General features: G+C 40.2%; 1 long non-coding RNA gene across 1 annotated transcript in view; it reads left to right on the forward strand.

The window, feature by feature from the left end:
- Positions 1 to 19318, forward strand: part of LOC109313563 — a 610519-nt gene that overhangs the window by 65768 nt on the left and 525433 nt on the right. Inside the window, exon 2 of the long non-coding RNA XR_002102087.1 lies at positions 17335 to 17425. This is a non-coding gene — a long non-coding RNA (uncharacterized LOC109313563). The remainder of the gene's footprint in view (positions 1 to 17334; positions 17426 to 19318) is intronic.

Here is a 19318-nt window from a genome sequence, read left to right on the forward strand (position 1 = left end):
ACCTCCGTGAGCTGACTTGAGAATTCCTGGTCTAGCTCTTCCCCTTGGTTGTGTGGTCTGTAGTAGACCCCCACTGTTAAATCTCGTTCCCCTTGACTGCCTTGTATTCTACCCCAGAGCACTTCAGAGTGCCCCTCCTCTGACTCTTTGCTAACTGATGAGGATGTGTATTCCTCCTTAATGTAGACCGCCACACCCCCACCTTTCCTCCCTGTCCTGTCCCTCCTGTACAGCCTATAACCCTTGATATTCAGTGCCCAGTCATGCGTTGGGGCCCACCACGTTTCAGTGAGCCCCACTATGTCTGCGTTGGTGTCAACTAGCAGGAGGGGAAGTTCCTTCTGCTTGTTCCCCATACTATGAGCGTTTGTGTAGGGGTATTTGAGGCCTCCTGTGGATGTGTGCACTCGCCCCCTAATCTCAGCATTGCCTTGGCCCCTGTTGCTTCCTTTGTATTGTTCCACTCATCAGTCTAGGCTGGGCTGTACTTGTGAGTGCTGCTTGGTTTAGCGGTCCAAAGCTTCCTCCTCCCTCGTCTTCCCCTTCCCCCCGATGAACCTAGTTTGGATTTGGCCAAATCAAATCAGGACAGTGATCTGAATCAACAAAGTGAATCACTGTCCCCCGATTTGGACCGAATCCATATCAAATACATCTCGTTTCACACACTCCTAATAAAAGTCATACAAGTCTAGCACACTTGGAATCTCCCAACACCAAATGGAATTCCTTCTTATTGTGGCTGAACTGTTGTTTTCCCTTCTCAAAAGGTTATGGCGTGTAAGTTTCACAATTGCAACTATTGCATGAAGAAGAAAAAGGAACTTGAGAAATTGTGAAATGTTTTTATTGATTGTAATCATTCCAAGACTCAAAAGATCAGTGCATTTTACCTGCAGCCACAAAGTATATAATGGCAGATGGTGTTTGTCGTTGCCACCTGTTCTATCTGGATCAGCATCTGTATTTGTAAAATGGCAATATGCTGTTTAGTGAATGGCCAGCTTTCTATATTAATTTCCAGATATTTGGATTGAAAATGCTTTCTTTCTGGAAATAATCAATTATGTTGGTTGCCTTTTTTGGCCACTTGTATGAGTCCATTCGTTTATTCTACCAAAATAGGGAAGGATCTAATATTACAGTTTAGCCATATCTCAAAGCTATTAAAAGCAAACTCTCTTTTAAACCTTGGTCATGCTTGCTTAAAGTAATTGAGACCTTCACCTCTTGCTGGACTCTTTCTTAATGAGTTTGGAATGAAAGATGATAAATCCACTAAACAAGATATGTTCATAGTAGCAATGGATTTGTAGTACGCTTGGCTGGTTAATTGTACGTTATTTTTTCTTTCTTCTAATTTTTGCTGATTTTTCTGTAAACATCTATGTGCTTTTTGAGACTATTAAACTGCTTTGTATGCAAAATACAGGGCAATTATATGGAAATCCAAAATAAAACAATTTAAGAAGTTTATTCATTTAAAGGTCAGATTTTCCTAGTTAAAAAAGTAACCCAGCCAGTGGATTATTAAAAGCTTCATTAATTTTCAATGAATTCCTAGGTCTGACTACAAGAGTGTTCCCCTACTAAGTGAGGGCAAAAGTTGATTCTCTGAATTTAAACCTTGTGCAAACAAATTCCAAGTCACTTCATTAGAAAGATGAACAGACCAGAATATAAAGGACATAGATATTACATATTCTATGTATTTCCTTGTATTAACCAGTGATAATGTTTAAAACTCATTGATCATATGTCAGAGCAGTAGTTCATGGGAATAAGTTCTTCTTACCTGATTTTGTTCCTGTTGTTCTAAGTTTCTTTTATACATAGCATTGTTTTTGCTAATTTGTTCAATTAGAAATGTTTTCAAATCCTCATGTTCCAGAATATTCCTGTGTCCAATGGACAAATTCTATATAATTGAAGGATATATCAGAAAAAAAGACTATCCTAGTTAATAATCTGGTTTGAAAGGAAGAGAAATCATCTATTAAAAATTAAGATTGAAATAATACAATTGGGAAAAGGGTAAGTCAACAGCAATGACTTTATGTTATCATGTAGGCTCTATAAAGCATTGGATAAGAAAGTGAAAGGACACAATGAGAAATTGCTGACCAACAGTATTTAGGACTATTAGGGGGAGCATTTCTAAAAAAACAAAAAAAAAATATCAATGATGTGTTGCTCCATTGGTGTATGGAAATGGTGAAAAGGGAAAAATTTCAATAGTATCCATCTAATCTGTCAATAATCGATATTCAGTATTTGGGGAAAAGGCAGATGATTTTTGCTTTGACATCTGATGCTGGTGATTCTGTTCTAATATATTTCATCCTAACAGTTATTAAGGAGGACATCAACAGCAGCTATCAAAATTAGACATTAAATAAGTAGTTCTGGATAACTTTATCCAAGAATTTGCGAAGAACTGGCCAGGGAATTCTCTGAACTGTTTATACTGATTTGTTTAAAAAAGTCTTTTTAAACATTACATTTGCCAGAGGAGTGGTTAAAAGCTAATGCTGTGACAATATTTAAAGAGGGTAAATGGAACAACCCATGTAATTACAGGCTTGTCTGTCTGACATCGATCCCAGGCAAAAATAATGGAGTAGATGATACAGGACTTGATTAATCAAGAATTAAAAGAGGGTAATATAATTAATACCAACCAACATGGTTTAATTAAAAATACATCCTGTCAAACTAACTTCAGAGGGGGTTTTTTTGGATGGGTTTTTAAATTTATCTGATAAAAATGATTGGGTTCGTATAATAGACTTCTCTAAGATATCTGAGTTGGTCAGGCACAGATTCCTTTCTAAGAGGCAGTAATAATACAAACTTATCATTACACATCTAAAATGAATCAAAAGGTAATGAAGTAATTGGGCTTGATATGCAGTTGTAAAGAAGGACAAATAATTATTTTTTTTAATAGGGTTTAACAGAGTTTGGTTCTTGGCCCTGCACCATTTAACAGTGTTATTGTCCAGGGGCACCCCAGAGCAAAGCATAAAATCTCGTTTGTTTGTTTTTTTAAGTTAGCCTCCGTTTTGCAAAGGTGCTTAAGGCATCCTTTCTATTGCTTTCCCTGTGCTACTGCTTTCCTATGAATTTGTTCCTGTACTCTGATTTCCAAACAGGAACCTGATGAAGAACAGCACTGCAAGCTTGTAGCAGGTACTAGAAACCATGCCAGACACAGCCCTTGTTTTTCCTATGTTAAATATTTTTTAGAGCTGTGGAAGAGACCTTGGCACTGATGCTCCTTCTTTTCTATCCCATTGTAATCAGTGATGAATGTCTAGTTGGGCGAGTGAATGGAATTGTTATTTGTTGTAAATCTGTTGTTCACGCACACAGCATAGAGAGATAGTACAAGTAAGCCTTAAGTATAAGATGGATGGCTTTATGACGTATCTTATCCCTTCCTCAATGATTTTTTTTTTCCTTAGGCCTGTTTTGTTTTCAAGTGGGCCTAAACTTTATGTATAGGACTGTAGGTAACTATGTAAACAAGGCTTTGGGTGAACTGTCTGCTGAATGCACTCTGCAATTCAAGCATGAAAAATTGCAATTTACTACTCCACAGCTCTCAGCTGCCCCGTGTTTAGTAGAGCTTGCCTTGGCTTGTGGCTCTTGAAACCAATATTGTCTTGTTTTCCTGAATCCCTTGCATATAAAAAAGATTGACATGACAGAGTAATAGAAAGTGTATTGCATTAGGGTTTAGTATTAAAGATAAACAACACAAATGAAACTGAAAGCATATGGCACTCTTTGCCTGCTATGCCAGCTGATGAGCAATACATTTTGTATTATGATCCACTTTGGAGGTTTAAAACCATTAAAACCTAGTTGCTTTGTTTTGTATGCTTGAAAGTTGCCAGTTAAACCAACTGGAGTAGCCTAATTTAGCTTATTATGTGACGGATGTCTCAGAGCCCTGGCATTGGATTTTCTGGTACTGGAATTGGAGGATTGGACAAAAAACTGGTGTATTCAACAGATTGTATAGAATAGCATAGCCTTGCAGAGATTTCTGAAAATAGCAGAAGCTGAGCTGGTATTTACTAAAACGGTGTTCCAGAACGAGACAGTCAGGCTAACGTTCAGAGGTTCAGGTACCAAATGCAGAGGCTGCCAGTTAAAAGTCCGCATTTGCTTACATTTGGCTCGTAATAATGTCCAGAGCACCACAACGGTCTTCTGTGCCGAGAGCTCATTTAAACAGCCCTTACTCACTGTTAATGTAAGTAGCTCCAGTACAGTTAATAGCAATATTCATGTGTTATGAATAGGCTTGCAAAAGTGGGCCCTTAGAATAGAAATTATCTGCAGACTCTCAGATGCTGTGCAGGGCCAGGTTGCAACTGTTTCCTTGATTGGTACGTAAGGGAGGCAATATGTTTCTCTCCAGTACAGTCTTCCTTCTTTTGTGCCATCAGTATGATAGTGCAAAAATATCCAGGGTATTGGATATTCTTATCCACCGATCCAAGGTGCCTGACCCTCAAGGCCCAAGTGTTTTATGTGTTGTGATAGTGCCTTGGCTGACATATGGGGATTGAACAGAGTTTTTTCAGAGCTCATGCTTGAGCTATTACCTAAACCACTGAATGGAGTCTGCATTGCTTTGGGCTTGCAACTTCTCACGTCCTCAGTGGATCAGCACAGAAAGGCACCTGTAACACCCGCTCACCAATAGGTTATATTATGTCCGTTTCAATCTGTCTGAAATTTGATCGCTTCAAGCCACCTTTCAAGCATGCAGCTATTATTTTTTTGTTGGTTTGTTCTTAAATCTTTTAATAAAGTTTTTGGTACACTGACTTTCTTACAGGTCAGAAGAATGTTAGCTTGAAGCCACTTCTTTTTCCTTATTGAATTTCTTAGAAATCCCTTATTGCTTTAGTCATAAAATCAACATTCTCTGGGGCATCATTTATATAATTCCATTTACGTCTTTCCTGCTTTGCATCAGTCCTTTTCTTCCAGAGATACAGATCTATTTAGATGGGTTTGGCATAGTGTGAGACAATTTGTTCACGTTTATTCCAAACTTGAAAGAGGAAAAAAGGCAATACCACTTTACATATTTTCTTTTAACTTTCCTATGATTAAATGGGTTGTGTTAGTGAGAGAGAGCGTCACTGAAGGCTTAGCTCTGCTGTTCTGAACTTTACTGTTGCACAGTCTGGGCTCATGTGATCTCCTCATCAGAGCAAATGGACTCTTGGGGGGTTCAGATACTTAGTGTAACACATTTCCAGAAATACTGTAAATATCAGTATAATTAAATAGCTGTGAGTTGGTTCAGGTGGCCTTTTCTTTTAGGTGACTAATTGAAATTGGTCAGAAATAATTACTACTTTCAAATTGCCTTTTAATAAAGACAGGTTTCTACAGTGTGATTATTTTTTCCTGTTGTGTTTTGTTTTTTCTTTTTATTCTCCCATTCCCCCTATGTTATCATCAGCCTCAGTCACAAAAACATTAGAAATCTGTAGCTAGAAGCTAAAAAGTGTTGTTGCCTCTTAAAAGTCATCAGGTGACATGGTTTCTGGATAGCCGCTGTTGTGATCGTGGCAAGTCTCATATTTCATTGGTTGAGAGCATGTTCTTGTAATACCAAAGCTGAATCAAATCATGAAAACAATGATAGATGCTTTGTTTGACAAGGGATGGGGAAAAAAATACCATGAAATACTCTATTCATCAATATGAACTAGCCCCTATATGATCTATTCAGCACACCATCTAATTAACCTTTTGCAGAAGGTAGTGGCCTAGAATAAATGAGTACATTATTCTGCACCTTGTGATTGTATCTAAATTTAATCTCTTAATAAAACTCAGTTATCGATTGTTGTTTCTAATTTGCCTCAGGGCTTTGATATGTCAGTATTTAAGATACAACAAAATATAAAGAATTTTTCCCAATGTTTCTTTAAGTAAAAATAACACAAGACTTGGGTTATACTGCTCAACTCTGAGTTTCAATTAGAGAAATTTAGCAAGTGGAAAGTTTTGTTAAAAAGTGTAATTACTCAGGTATTTGCCTTTGCGAAATGCAGTGAGACGTTAACACACAGCAGGCGCTAACGTGCATTTGATTCATGAGATTGCCAGCCTGAGGACACCCAAACACTCACAAAAAATTAGAGTTCAGCCTGAACCAGAAAATTGATTACAAATCCCAACATTCAGATCCAGTTCCAGATACGTAACTCATAGCACAGACTGAGATCCCACAGAGCCGCAAAACTCTTAATCCAAATGACTTTGGAAAAATTGAGCTCCAGATGAAGTTCAAAGTTCTAAAGCTGCAAGGCATGGACTATCCGGGGTGCATTAGAAACTCACTCATCTCATGGAGTGTCTGTTACTAATCTATCTATCTATCTGTTAAACCTTATGATTTGCAAAGTTCTTAAAGGTGCTTAGTTTTTGCAGTAACTAACAGATAAAGCATCCTGCAGCATAGTGACATTTTCATTGGGTGCTGAAGTTCACAGTAGGATGCCTGGAGAGAGTGAGGTGCCGTCTAATTTAATCAGGAATAAATGGCAGAGGAATGGAGTGAGGTTTAGGTGCCCCAGCTCGTGCATCTAGGCAGAAGTAAGTGTCCCTCTCTGGCTGGATGAGGGGTAGGGGGAGAAGGAGAGGGACCCCAGGCTATTCTATAACCTGGTGGTTAGGGCACTTGCTAGGTTACAGACAAGGTGGATTCAAATCTCTCCTGCCCTGCCTGATTTTGTCCTACATCTCTCATGGCCCATGTGAGCATCTGAGCAACCAGGCTTGTGGATGTTCTGCAGTCGCACTTTCTCATTCTCTCCTATTAGAGTTCTTCCTTCATAAAAATGATTACGTATTCATCAGACCAGAGAGAGGCTGATTGTACAGCCCAGAGTACCTTAAATGTGAGTTCCTATTGCTCCTTCAGTACACTATATACCATGTAGGGCAGTTTTGAGAGAGAAGCATCCCCAGAATACTTCATAGTCTGCTGGTGGATAATTGCCTTTGAAATGGGAGGATGAGACTCCAAGCCCTTCCTCCAGAAGAGGTCTTTGAACCCAGATCTTCTGCAGGCCTGGGTAACTGAATCCTGTTTTGAAGTCTCAGAAGCTTCATTTTGACATAGGGCTCTGAGCAACTTATTTAGCTGTATGGTAACATTTGCATTTAAATTGATTTGCATATGTCCATTGGTAGAAACTTTGAAGCCTAGCAGGTTGAGCCAGTTGACTGGTTTTTGAGGATTTTGGTGGCATATCAGTAAGTCACTTAAGCACCTAAAGCATCTTTGAACATTGGGACCAAAATGAAAACTATTAATGTAAACTCCCACTCCCCCCACCTTTGACTTGAATCCACCTGGCTGTGTCTACAAGTAATATTTTTCAGAACACTAACATTAATCTACATTATTGCCACCGAAGTAGAGAGCTACAATATGCCAGTATGTAGGATGTATGCTAGTGGCGGCTAAGTCCCATATATCTGCTGGTTAAAATATTTGTGGCAAGAGAAGGGTACCATATTTACAAGTGTCACCTTAGATTTTGCGGGCTCTGGTTCAATGTACTTTATTTCTTTTTCTTTTTTTGTCACATATCCTGTAAGATAACAAGCTCAGAGCCAAAATAATGTCTTCATATAAATACTTTTATTAGACAAACCTGTAGCAAAATAGTGAATGCATTTCCGATTGCAGTGAAGCCCCTGATTAATTATTTGACCTTTCAGAATGTCTCATTATTTAAAATTTAATGTAAACATTGAGGAATGCATAAAATATGGAGAATATAAAAAATCATACTAATTCTATAACTGGAAGGAACCATTTAAGTATGGGAAATACTAACTGAAACATTTGTGACCTTCAAAAACCAAAAGGAATGTTTGAGTGTGCATACTGCCTTGTGCATAGGCACTTTTTTATGTGGTTTGTTTGGGGTTTTTTTGCAAAGAGGTTAAATAAGTAGAGCATAAGATGGGTTGGTTATATTACACTGAATGCAGAAATAATGTATATGATTTATTAAAAAGGAGCAGAGCTGAAAAGTGCTTGATGCCAATTATATATGTAAAGATATGAACAAACATAAGCTTTTTTATGTGTGGTCAGGGTTTTTTTTAAATCCCTTTGATTTTTACATAAAAATATTCTACAAGGTTTGCAAGATACTTCAAACCACAAAAGGCTGACCAATCTGCCCTTGTCCCCTTTGGCCACAAATTTTGAAACTAAGTTAGTGCTCTAATTATGAATGAGGGCAGAATGCAGTCTTCATTATGGATAGAGTGTTGATAGGATAAAGAGGCATGCTTACTAGGGCTGTGTGAAGCTTTGGTCCCTGATTCAATTCAGCGGAGATTCGGTGGCCGAATCTCCAAATACAGGTTGAGTCAGAGGACCCTTTAATCTCCCCGAATTGAATCAGAACCCTCCAAGTCAATTTGGAGAGCTTCAGAAAGATTCAGTGATTCGGACATAGAGACAGCTTTAAATGTTTTTTCTACATATCTCTAGGTAACAGCTGGCTCATGAATGCTGCGATGGAGCATCCCACAGAAGCATGGGGGGCTCCCCAGCACACTCAGCAACAGACCCAGAAGTGGACCAGAAGCACTTCCGGTCCACTTCCGGGTCTGCCAGGGAGTGCGCTGGGGGCCCCTCCATACTCCCCCAGCTCAGCAACTGGTGCTTCCTGAGTTTTGGGAGGGTCCCTGGGGTCCCCCCGTGGCTGACTGCTGAGCCAGGGAGGGGGTGGGGAGTGGCCCGTGGTGCACTCCCTGGCAGACCTGGAAGTGGACTGGAAGTACTTCTGCTCCACTTCCAGGTTCCCCACCGCACTCCTGTGGGATGCTCCATGCTCCCTAGCATTGCAGTATTCACAAACCATGCTGGTACCTTGAGGTATGTAGAGAAAACATTTAAAGCTGTGTCTATGTCCGAATCACTGATTCGATGCAGATTCAGAGAATTTTCAGGTTCTCATTTGGCCAAATCGAATCCAGGACAGTGATCCGTACTTGATTTGGGCTGAATGTGAATCCAAATTGAATATAGGGCTCAGTTCGCACGCCCCTAATGCTTACTAAAGCTCCCACAACTTCTCAGGAATAGCCAGGACCAAAACCCTGCTTTCTTCATTTTTGGTTGAGTGCTCTGTCTGCTGGGTTATGTTGTCTATCATTAATAAATAAGAAAGGACTGTAAAAGATGAAGAAACTCCAGGCTTAGGCTAATGGATGTAAAGAAAGATCCTTCAGAAAAAGCCAGCTAGGATTTGTTTAGCTTTAGCCACCTACTCTTAGAAATGATCCTCTGTGACTGAGTTAACCAAATCCATTCAGTTAAATTAACAACATTGATGAGAAAACTAAGTATTGTTTGTAGACATAACTGTCCTGTGGATATTTGACAGAGAGGGGGGTGGGCATGATAATTTATTCTCACAAGTATGCTGCTTTCCTTTTTAGCACACATTTCTAGGACACTAATGATAGTGAAGAGACCGCTGCTTTCCTCTGGGAAACCTCATCAAAACATTTGTATGGCAGTTTCCTGTTCAGCTGATGTAGATAATTTAGCAAAAAAGGGAAGTTTTCCTTAACATTATGAGAATAAACTATCATTGGAACAGTGATGCTTCTGTTGTGTTTCTGTGTCTTTTCAGCTAAGATTCCCCGTTACCAGCTTTTTTCTTTTCTAAAGAAAATGCCTCCATGATCAACTCTACCCTTCGTTATCTTGAATTTTCTTTCAAACAGAGAGGAGAAAAATATTGAGGCTGTTTGTGGATGGACCAATTTCCCATTTTTCCTTCACTATATTTCAGGAAAATTCTTTTACTTGGAGGTAGACTAACACTTGGACTTACGGATGGAAAAACTGAAAGATTGGAGGGAACAGCAGGATGTTAATAGCTATTAGCATCCTGACAAGGAAGGGATGACATAATTGTTATATTACATCTCCCACACTCTAGTATTTACATTTGGCTCCAAACCAAAACAGTCTGTTAACTGAGCAATTAGATTTGATCCTGTTTATAAACCTGCAAAAAGATGCATTGTTTAATTGCCCCCGTCACAAAATCATTTAACAAATTCTAGGTAGTAATACTAGCAATGTAATATGCTACAAGTCCCCTACATGGCTGCATATTTTTTTTTAACTATTAAGTACTACTTTTCTTAAATAAGTCTTAATATTCACCATTTGCATTGTCCAATATTCATTTTATTTAGTATACCACTACATTGCTTTAAACTACATTCCATTGCATTACGATACATATAGTAATGGAATATAACATCAGCTGTATTCCCATACATTGGAGTGGAGAGGGCTGCAGAGGACCTTCAGATAAGCCAGATTGAGCTAGCAAGCTGTTGTTGAGCACTACACATTGCTTTCAAGTTGCTCTGTTGGGTTTCATTTATCCAACCTCCATATGTTTCTGTCTAAAATGACTATGGTCTAACAGCAAAATTGTAGGGTAATAGAATTGTAACTAAAACAAACAAAACAGTGCCTAGCAGTAAATTGTCAGTTAAGTTACCTGGGTTGGATGTATAGTTTGTGTATTAAAACCTGGAGGGAAGTCAGGATAAGACTGAAAAATCTGCCTTGATGTGACCAGTTGAGGAAGTTAAGACTAATTATTTACCTTTGGAAAGTCTGCTTTGTTTGTTAAAAGTCTGTTCTTAAAGGTCTTCTCCATCCCTGCTCACTCCCAATATTTTAAAGCAAGCTTTGTTGCCTGAGTCATCATTTCTTAATGCTTCCTGCCCTTTCTGAGCATTACATGTGTACAATTGCTACAAGAGCTTGATACACATGAAATAAATTAAAAGGTGCTTCCAAGACAGAGCTGATAAAGAAAAGTTCATCCAACAGTTGAGGGGTGAGGGAGTTGTGAGGGACATGAGGGCTGGAAAGTCCAATACTAAGTTAGCTGACAGATATCCATTTAAAGGTGTGATAGGATCTGATCCCAAAGCCCAACAACAGTGCCTCCTGCCATGTCACACGTGCGTGACAGTTTGCACAATTTTGGGATTGGGGATCAGATCCCAGTCACATCCTACTTGTCAGTGCATGGGGGGGCCCAGGATCAGGATCCCAGGCTGGCCCAAATTGAAAACTGGGTGCCGACAACAGGTTTATTGTCACAGAATTGGGACTGCACCAGCGCTCAAACCAGGCTGGTGCAGTGTCTGCTGGCTGATGATCATCTGATTGCCAGCAGAATAGAGACTGCACCAGGGCTGCTCATCAGGGTCCCAATCCTGTCAACGATCAACTGATCATCAGCTCATAAGGAATGGACAAAGATGGGTTTGAGCCCTAGTGTGGTCCTGGAGCCAGCCAGTGAGCACCTGATTGTCAGCCAGTGGGGACTGCTCTGGGGCCGGTTGGAGACCCCATTGCAGTCCATCCTGCCACACACTCAATTTAAGGTGTGATGGAAACCAGGCACAAAATCATTACACATTCTTTTGGAGTGTGTCCCATGCACTGCTGTGCATCCTGCCAGCTGATGGGACTTACGGCTACAGCAGCTTGTGGGATATGGCCACAGCTGGGAGTCCTGTCAGCTGGCAGAATTGGCAGCTGTGGCACTGCACAGAACTCCCAGCTGCAGCAGTGGAGCTGACGGGGCTCCCAGCCCCAAGGGGTAGTTCTCATCCATGGCCCTTGCTACAATTCAAATTAAAGCTGGATAGAAACCAGCTATGAAGTTGTTCAACACTTTCAGGCTAACTTTATGGCTGGATGGACCTTTTTATGGTGTGATAGTTATTTTGCACATGTAGCCGGTCTAAATTAATTGCTCAATTAACCAGCTAAATGTGTAATACATGTAATGCATAGAGGGAGCCTAATGACCTGAATGTGTGCCCAAGTTACACTTTAAGATGCGATTAACAGGTTAATTGCATCTTAAGCATAATGTCTGCTGGCGGCCTGAGTAAATCAGTAATTCCCAGTATCCCCATGGAACATGAAATGTTAAAAACCAGCATGATTGGAGCTGCACTTGAGCTTTCAAAAAGGGATTTGAACTCTGGTGAACAAGCCCTTCTAGACTTTCCTAAAGAAGCTAGACCCTGATTTTAATCTCTTTTAGGTTTGTGTGAGGCGCATGGAGGGCTAGACAGAAACAAAAAGTCCCTGAGAAGCTGTTACTCTCTGTAGTGGACTCAGTGAGTGAATCAAATATTAAATGAAAATTCTCATTTATTTAAGTGATTTGAAAGCCCTGGAGCAAAGGAATGGTGAATCAGGGGAGGATTAGACCTGAAGCTTTAAGGAGACAGTCTCATGGCAATATCAGCAGCCTGGGTAACGGGGGAAAGCTCCTTTGCCTTATTTGAAGAAGGTAAAAGCCGAGCTGGAGTGGCAATTTAATTATAAGACCTGTATCTAACTGAGATATTCAAATAATTAAGCCATTGTGTTGACAAATTATACATGCCTTTAGGATTTGCTATAAAGGCTAGAAACTCCTTTCTTCTGAAAGGAGCTCGAGACTCTTCTCAGCCCCAATTCATTAGAAAACATTTTAATATTATAAAAGCCTTTGTCTGTCTGTCAATAATGCTTTATTCGCACTCTGCTTGGCTGTCTGAAACAACTAATCAGTATGTTCCGCCAGAGTTCTGGACAGGAGACGGCGGTGCAGCGGGATGGGGACAGAGCGGAGGGGAGAGGCGGCCCAGTGGAGTGCTGCCATAATGGCAGGGATGGGGTGTGGACAGAGTGGAGAGGCCAGTGGTGCTGGCTTTGCCCCACAACAGTCCTCACTGTTATGGCAGTGCCATCCCTGCCGTCCCCCTTTGCCTCAAAGGAGCAAGGTCGCAGAGGGGGGGGAGGCCAGTGCCGCTAGTCTCGCCCCCCCCCCACTCCAGCTACTCAGTTCCTGCTGTCATGGCAGTGCCATCCCCCAGCAGGGCTGGAGCAGGGGGCAGGGCCAATGGCACTGACCTCACTCCCCTGCTCCTTGGGGGAAGGAGGGGATCAACCGGCCTGGACCTGATGCAGTGGTGGAGGGGGGAGGAACGGGGCCTGGTGAGAGGTGGTGGTGTGGCCAGATGAGGGGCTCCATCACTGCTTGCTCCCCTCCCTCCCCCAATGGTGCAGAAACTAGGGCTGTAGCAAGTGGGCAAGGTGCGTGGGGTGGGGGAGCATGGGGCCAGAGGCAGAGCGGTGGCAGCACGGGGTGTTGGGTAGCAGCACTCTGTCCTCGGCCACCCCACCCCCCCATCATTCTTGATGGGCAGTTGGCTAGTTGGTACATAACTACTCCTTCCCCTATTGGGAAAATGCTAATGTACGTGCTCATGTGTTCTCAGCACATGAAGAATCAGGACTTAAGATCAACAATAAGGTCCCACTCCCCTTGCCCACCCTTTAAAATAGTATTTTTGACATTTTAAGGATGGAATCCTTTATTTGTGAATATCTACAATGGAAGCTTTCCCATGTCGGTGTTTCAGTAGGCACCCAGTTTCATTAGGTTCTCACACTGGTTTTATGTTAGCATAGCTGCATGTACTCCAGCATGGTTATCTTTTTCACTGCTGTACAGAATTTGCCTGATTCACCCTGGACTAACACTGCTGCCGATGCTGTTGCTGTCCAAGCCCTTTTGTATGAAACATAAAAGGGGCCACAATCATTTTTCCAGCCATGCTAAAGTACTCTCTTCTGTAAACAGGAAAAGGGCTTTTGTCTTTCTTTTCATTAAAAAAACAATTCCTGAAAATTTCTGCCCCATCAATCTAAATCCTTGGGCAGGTTTTCCATTTGAAGTTTCAGTCTCAATCTTGACAGTAATTACTTATCTTGTCTGTAAATATAACAGCATGTAAAAACTTTTCTGTTTGTGTAAGCTCCTTTAGATATTTAGATTAAAAAAAACAGTAACTCTCATAGCTGAGCCTGCTATGGTGCAATTAATGTGTCATGTACTTCCTAAGATTATTTCCAAGGTTAAGTTTTAATTAAAAAAAAAAAATCCTTAGCCTCTTTCTTTCATTCCAGGGCCCAGGACTGAAATCCTGAATTGATTCATAAAGGCTGCTTGCAGATGTGAAAAAAACCCAAACCGTGCTTTAAATTTGGCATGGTCCTATGCTGAGCCCAGCACGCGCCCAGAAGAGGCAGCGTGTTACTTTGACTCATCTCTGCAGCATCTTTATAGATTAAGCACTTTGGGGGGGCAGGGGGGGAGAGTTGGTGCTTTTATCTAATACCTGGTTGAATCAGCTATTACATAAAAGTGCCAAAAAGCCCCGCTGAAGCACCCAATCTATACAGATGCTGCAGACCCAGGTTGAACTAACGCACTCCTTCTTTCAGTAAAGCGCATTTTTGGTTTGTTTGTTTTATTTTTGTTTCACGTCTAAAACCAGTCAAAGAATTTTAATTTCAGAGAGCGCTAAAATCCAATACTCTGATAACACATGATAGACAAAGCAGCACCATTTGAATCCAGAACTTGGTCTTGGTCTCCTTCTGGATCTGATCTACCTGTAGTTTAGGGACAGTTACAGAAAAACAGGTTTTAGAATGGCTACCATGGTCTGCTTTCACTGACTGAACTTTGGGGAAAAGAATAAATTTTTTGTGTCAAGATCATTAAAAAAAAATATATTGGCTCTAGAATATAAAAAGTGCTCCTGGGGGAGATGGGTCAGAGGGAAGAGAACTGGGGAAGGTAGCAAAGTTGTGAAATAAAATGCACAACTTTCGGAATAAATTAATTTGATTTGTGTAGTTCTCACTAGATATAAGATATAATTTTGCATTAAGAGCCGCATGGTCATCCCTTCACTATAGGGAATGGCACATTCGGGACCTTAAATTCACCTGTCTTGGAATATATGCAGTTTCACTGTCGGTCAGAAAGCCTCTTGCTAACTGTAGGTCCAAAGATTTCCCCAAATGTCCTTCAGTGTCATTCAAATGTCCTTCAGTCCAAACATTCGCTCAAATGTTCACCTTCAGTGAAGATGCCACAGTGCAAAGTAGGGAGTTAGTTGCAGGCTTGCGGCACGTACAAGCCTTGCATTTAAATTGGTCTAACCAAGATTAGGTCCACCTAAATGCCCAGTTGTACAAATGTTCACAGGATGTGCCTACAAATGGCACATCCAGTCTAACTTGGTTCACCTCAAGAGGTGAACTAACTATAGATTGGCTTGGGTTAACCTGATCTAGCAAGGGTTAATCTGGTCTAACAAATGCCTGCACATGTTCACAGCACAGCTCTGGGGGCTGGGAGAGCCCAGCCTTTTGAGCCAGTCCTGAAGCTGTGCTGTTTTACCACCCCTGCCAAGTCCCCACCCCACTGTGCACTCCCCAGTCTCCTTGATCCCATCAGCCTGCCCCCACCATGATACCTCTGCCTGGACGAATGCTTGTACAAGGCAGAACGTGAATCAGGTTTGGGCAACTCAGAGCAAGCCACCTAACCCAAGCTGGCTGATGTGAAAGCTTATTTATTCACATCCTAGGTGAACAGTATTTACCACTGTTGAGTGAATTAGAGGTGAATATGCTAAAGAAAGACTGAATTTTCTCCCTTCCATGGCCTATATCTTTTTGGGGAGAGGGGAGGGAAAGAAGTGATGCTCTAGAGAAAGTTATTTTGATTTGTGTTTCTCAACATTTAATACAAAACCAAGCTTAGCTAGAATCAAATCACAGTAATCAGAAAAGTAAGAAATTATTGTTAGGCTATTCAGAAGTAATTGCCAGGACTGGTTCTGCCAGGAAATATTCTCCCAATAATTTAAAGTCTTGTAACAGTAAAACCAATTATTAGACTCAATAATTATCTCTGAAATAGTTTCAAAATGAATGAAGACTGGAATGATTATTTGAAAATAAATCACATCCTGACAAGAAATGTTCAAAAATGTATATTTATGAAGACTAGTTTTACCTTAAATGTGCTGTAGTATCACCTGCTTAGATAACTGTATACTTGGGTAGGAGGTACTTTTACTTTAAACTTCTTATTGAAGAGATATGGTAAACAAAATAACAATTAAAGGCAATTAACTTACAGAAGGAAAAAAAGCTTAACGTTGTGTTGATTCCTTATTCTCAAAACTGCAAACTGCCAAAGCAGAGCAGAGGCTGAGATTTTCCTCCAGATTAGTTGAAAAGCGACTGAAAATTAAAAACTCACATACCATATCTTAAATCTGAAATGAAGTAAGATTGAGATCACAGTGTCATTGTCAAGGTGACTTTCCTCAACCTGAGAACTGCAGAATGCAGGTGTGTAGCTTAATATAGAGTTTCATGTAGTTAAAATAATTACTTTCTAACAAATAATGCAATTATGCTGTAAAGTACAATCTTTATTTCTTTTCTATTTTGATACTTATTTTATTTTTCATTTCTATGTTTCTTGTTCTGATTTCTTCCCTCATTCCATATAACTTTTTTTCCTTTCCATAGCATTTTTTTTCTTATTTCCTATATGACCTCTTCAATGTATTATTATGTTGGCATTTTTTATTTCTTTCTGAAGGAAGAATAGCATAAGCATTGGTCTCACACATACACCCCCCCATCCACTCACCCCCCCCCCATATGGATACACATGAAAACAGAACAGTTATCCTATACAAATTAGTATTCAAAGGCAATTTATATTCCCAAGGCATCCTTTCTTCTTACAACCTTGTGTTCAAGTGAATGCGTAAGCTGAATGTATGAGATCTGTACCTACAATGGTGATGAACCAGTTCAGATTCTGATTAAGCAATTACTAATACTGCTCGTCTTACAGTAGCTCCAACCAAGAATACGTTTTATTTTTTCAACCTGCATTCAGATATGAAAACATTCCTATCTTGAAGAGCTCATGGTTTATGCAGATGAGAGAGAGGAAAATATCTTCATCCTCGTTTTAGAGATGGAAAACTACTGGTAAGACAGAGAGACTTGGCCAGGTTCACACAAAGTTTGTATCTGAACTAGGAATTTAATACACAGTTCTCTTAAATGTCAGTTTAATGCAGTCACCCCTCTTGCTTTCTAAGTAGTGAGCTTCAGAATCAAAGCTCCCTTGCCAGAAATACAGAATTCAATATAAAAGACTATTGGTATCCATGTCTCATGCTATTACAAACTCTAGGAATGGTGTGTAAAACCAATGGTGGCTGCTTTTCTTAGGTAGCCAAGAAACACGGACTTATAGGCTAATAAACAGAATGACTGAAGTATAGGAGAGGCTAGTCTTCTTTTACTGAGGCCAATATTTTTCTTTCCTTCAACAGAAATTGCAGCGTTCTGAGTATCATCATTTCATGCAGCCTTCTATAACACATGTGGCTTAAGAGCTAAAGAACGGAATTGACTGTATATGCGGTAAGTTAATCCTTTGGTGTTTTAGCTTCTATAGTCTTTTTATCACTTAAAAATGAAAAGGTCCAATGCTACGCAAGAAGCAGGTTCTGGACCTGTACTCTGAGAATAAATTTGGTTGTTTGAATAAACAATGTGCCAAGCTTTTAAAGCATGATTCAGTTTAGAGCTCTCTACCTTTCATGATACGAAAGATTTTCATGGGCTGGATTAGCTTTCTTGGGGGACCCTTGACATTGTCTTGTAAGCTTTCGCCTTGAGGAATCTGAAGGGTTTTATTCTTGTTGAGTCTGATGACTCTTATTGATTTGATTGTTGTCCTCCAGAAATCTCTTCAGATGCACTCGCTTTCCTTACAGAGGTAGATTAACTGTTTGACCTTTAAGCACTGCATGAAAATCAACTTCTTCCTCTTAAATGCAAAAAATGTCTTTCTGGTTAATGTGTTTAGGAGAAACCTGAAGTTCGTGTTGGGATATTGTTGCTACAGTCCCACTCTTTATTCTGCAGCTTGCCTCATGGCAGATTGTTTCATTACCCAGCAGTATCGTTAATCTTTTTTATTAGCACCTTAAAAATAAACAAACAATGATTTTGTTGTGTTTGACACAAGTAGTGCATTTTAATTTTGTAGGCTTATATTATTGACTTAAAAACAACAGCAACAACTCAGATTGAAATACTGACTGACAAATATGAAAACACGATTCAGATGTGTGGGAAATATAATGGCATCTGTTATGCATATTAAATGAAGTGTGCAATTTTTGTATCTTCCACATGGAGCTTATCATTAATTTAGAAAGTTAGTATTAATTAATTTTGAGAAATAATAACTTGTTCATTTTGCAGTTATGGCAATAGTGTTACATGTCAAGCCCAATGTACCTCTTTTTCAGAAACAGTAAGAGTTGTTTTGAGTGTCATGATTACCTTAATTTCAAGAACATTATATGAAAATAGGAGGTCCTTGAAATTCTGTGTTCTTCGTTTATTCCTTCTTAACGTGCCGTTCCTCTGAACTATATGTGGTCCTTTCTTTATGTGACAGTCAAAATAATAGTATTGGCTATGATGTTGATGCCGATTTATATATTGAGGAGTAGTAGTATTTTGTCTTGGTTATATAGTAAAAGTATACCTACACTAATATGTTTTACAAAAATAATAAAGTCTTCACCAGCTTTCCCCAACTGCATGTGAGTATGGACCATGGAGAACTGACTATATTGCCACTATATTCTACTTGTGCTGGAAACTTCATTCAAGTGGACCCCTCAGGAAACACCAAGTCCCAGATAGACTTTGTGTTCCTTCCCCAGGGGGGAGGCAGAGAAGGCTTGCTCCACACCCATCTGTTTCTCAGACCACTGTCTCCTAACCATCCAGGCTGACATTTTTTCTTTTTTTTTTTTTCCAGGAAAATTGTTCATGTCCCAAGTCAAATTAGCCAAATCGTTTCCAAATCCATGAGTCATTCAGGAACCATATGTGGCCCAGCTACCAGCAAGCATCCTCCACCCCTGTCTGGGGCTTCAGATGCTTCTAAATCCTTTGGCAGGCCTCCTAAGTGCAGGCCTAAGCCCAGAGGCTTAGGGTTGAGATACCCCCAAGTTTCACTTGCCCTCAACCATATGACTGCAGGAGCAAGCTAGGAAAGCGTCTCCCATTTCCATAAAGTCAGCATATAGCCAAGGTCTTCCCACTGTAAGTGAAAGTGGGAGGCTAGCTATGCATTACCTTAGTTAGGGAACTACCCCTTGACAAAAAGTGGTTTCCCCTGCCACTAGGAAAACTACCTTAGTGGTCATGATCTTTCCCCAAGAGGCAAACATGGTTTTTAGTTTTATTTTTTTGCAAAAATATTGATTTCTATATATATAAATAAATACATAT

The sequence above is a fragment of the Crocodylus porosus genome, unplaced genomic scaffold, assembly GCF_001723895.1.
Source record: "Crocodylus porosus isolate Cpor-Errol unplaced genomic scaffold, CroPor_comp1, whole genome shotgun sequence".
NCBI lineage: Eukaryota > Metazoa > Chordata > Crocodylia > Crocodylidae > Crocodylus > Crocodylus porosus.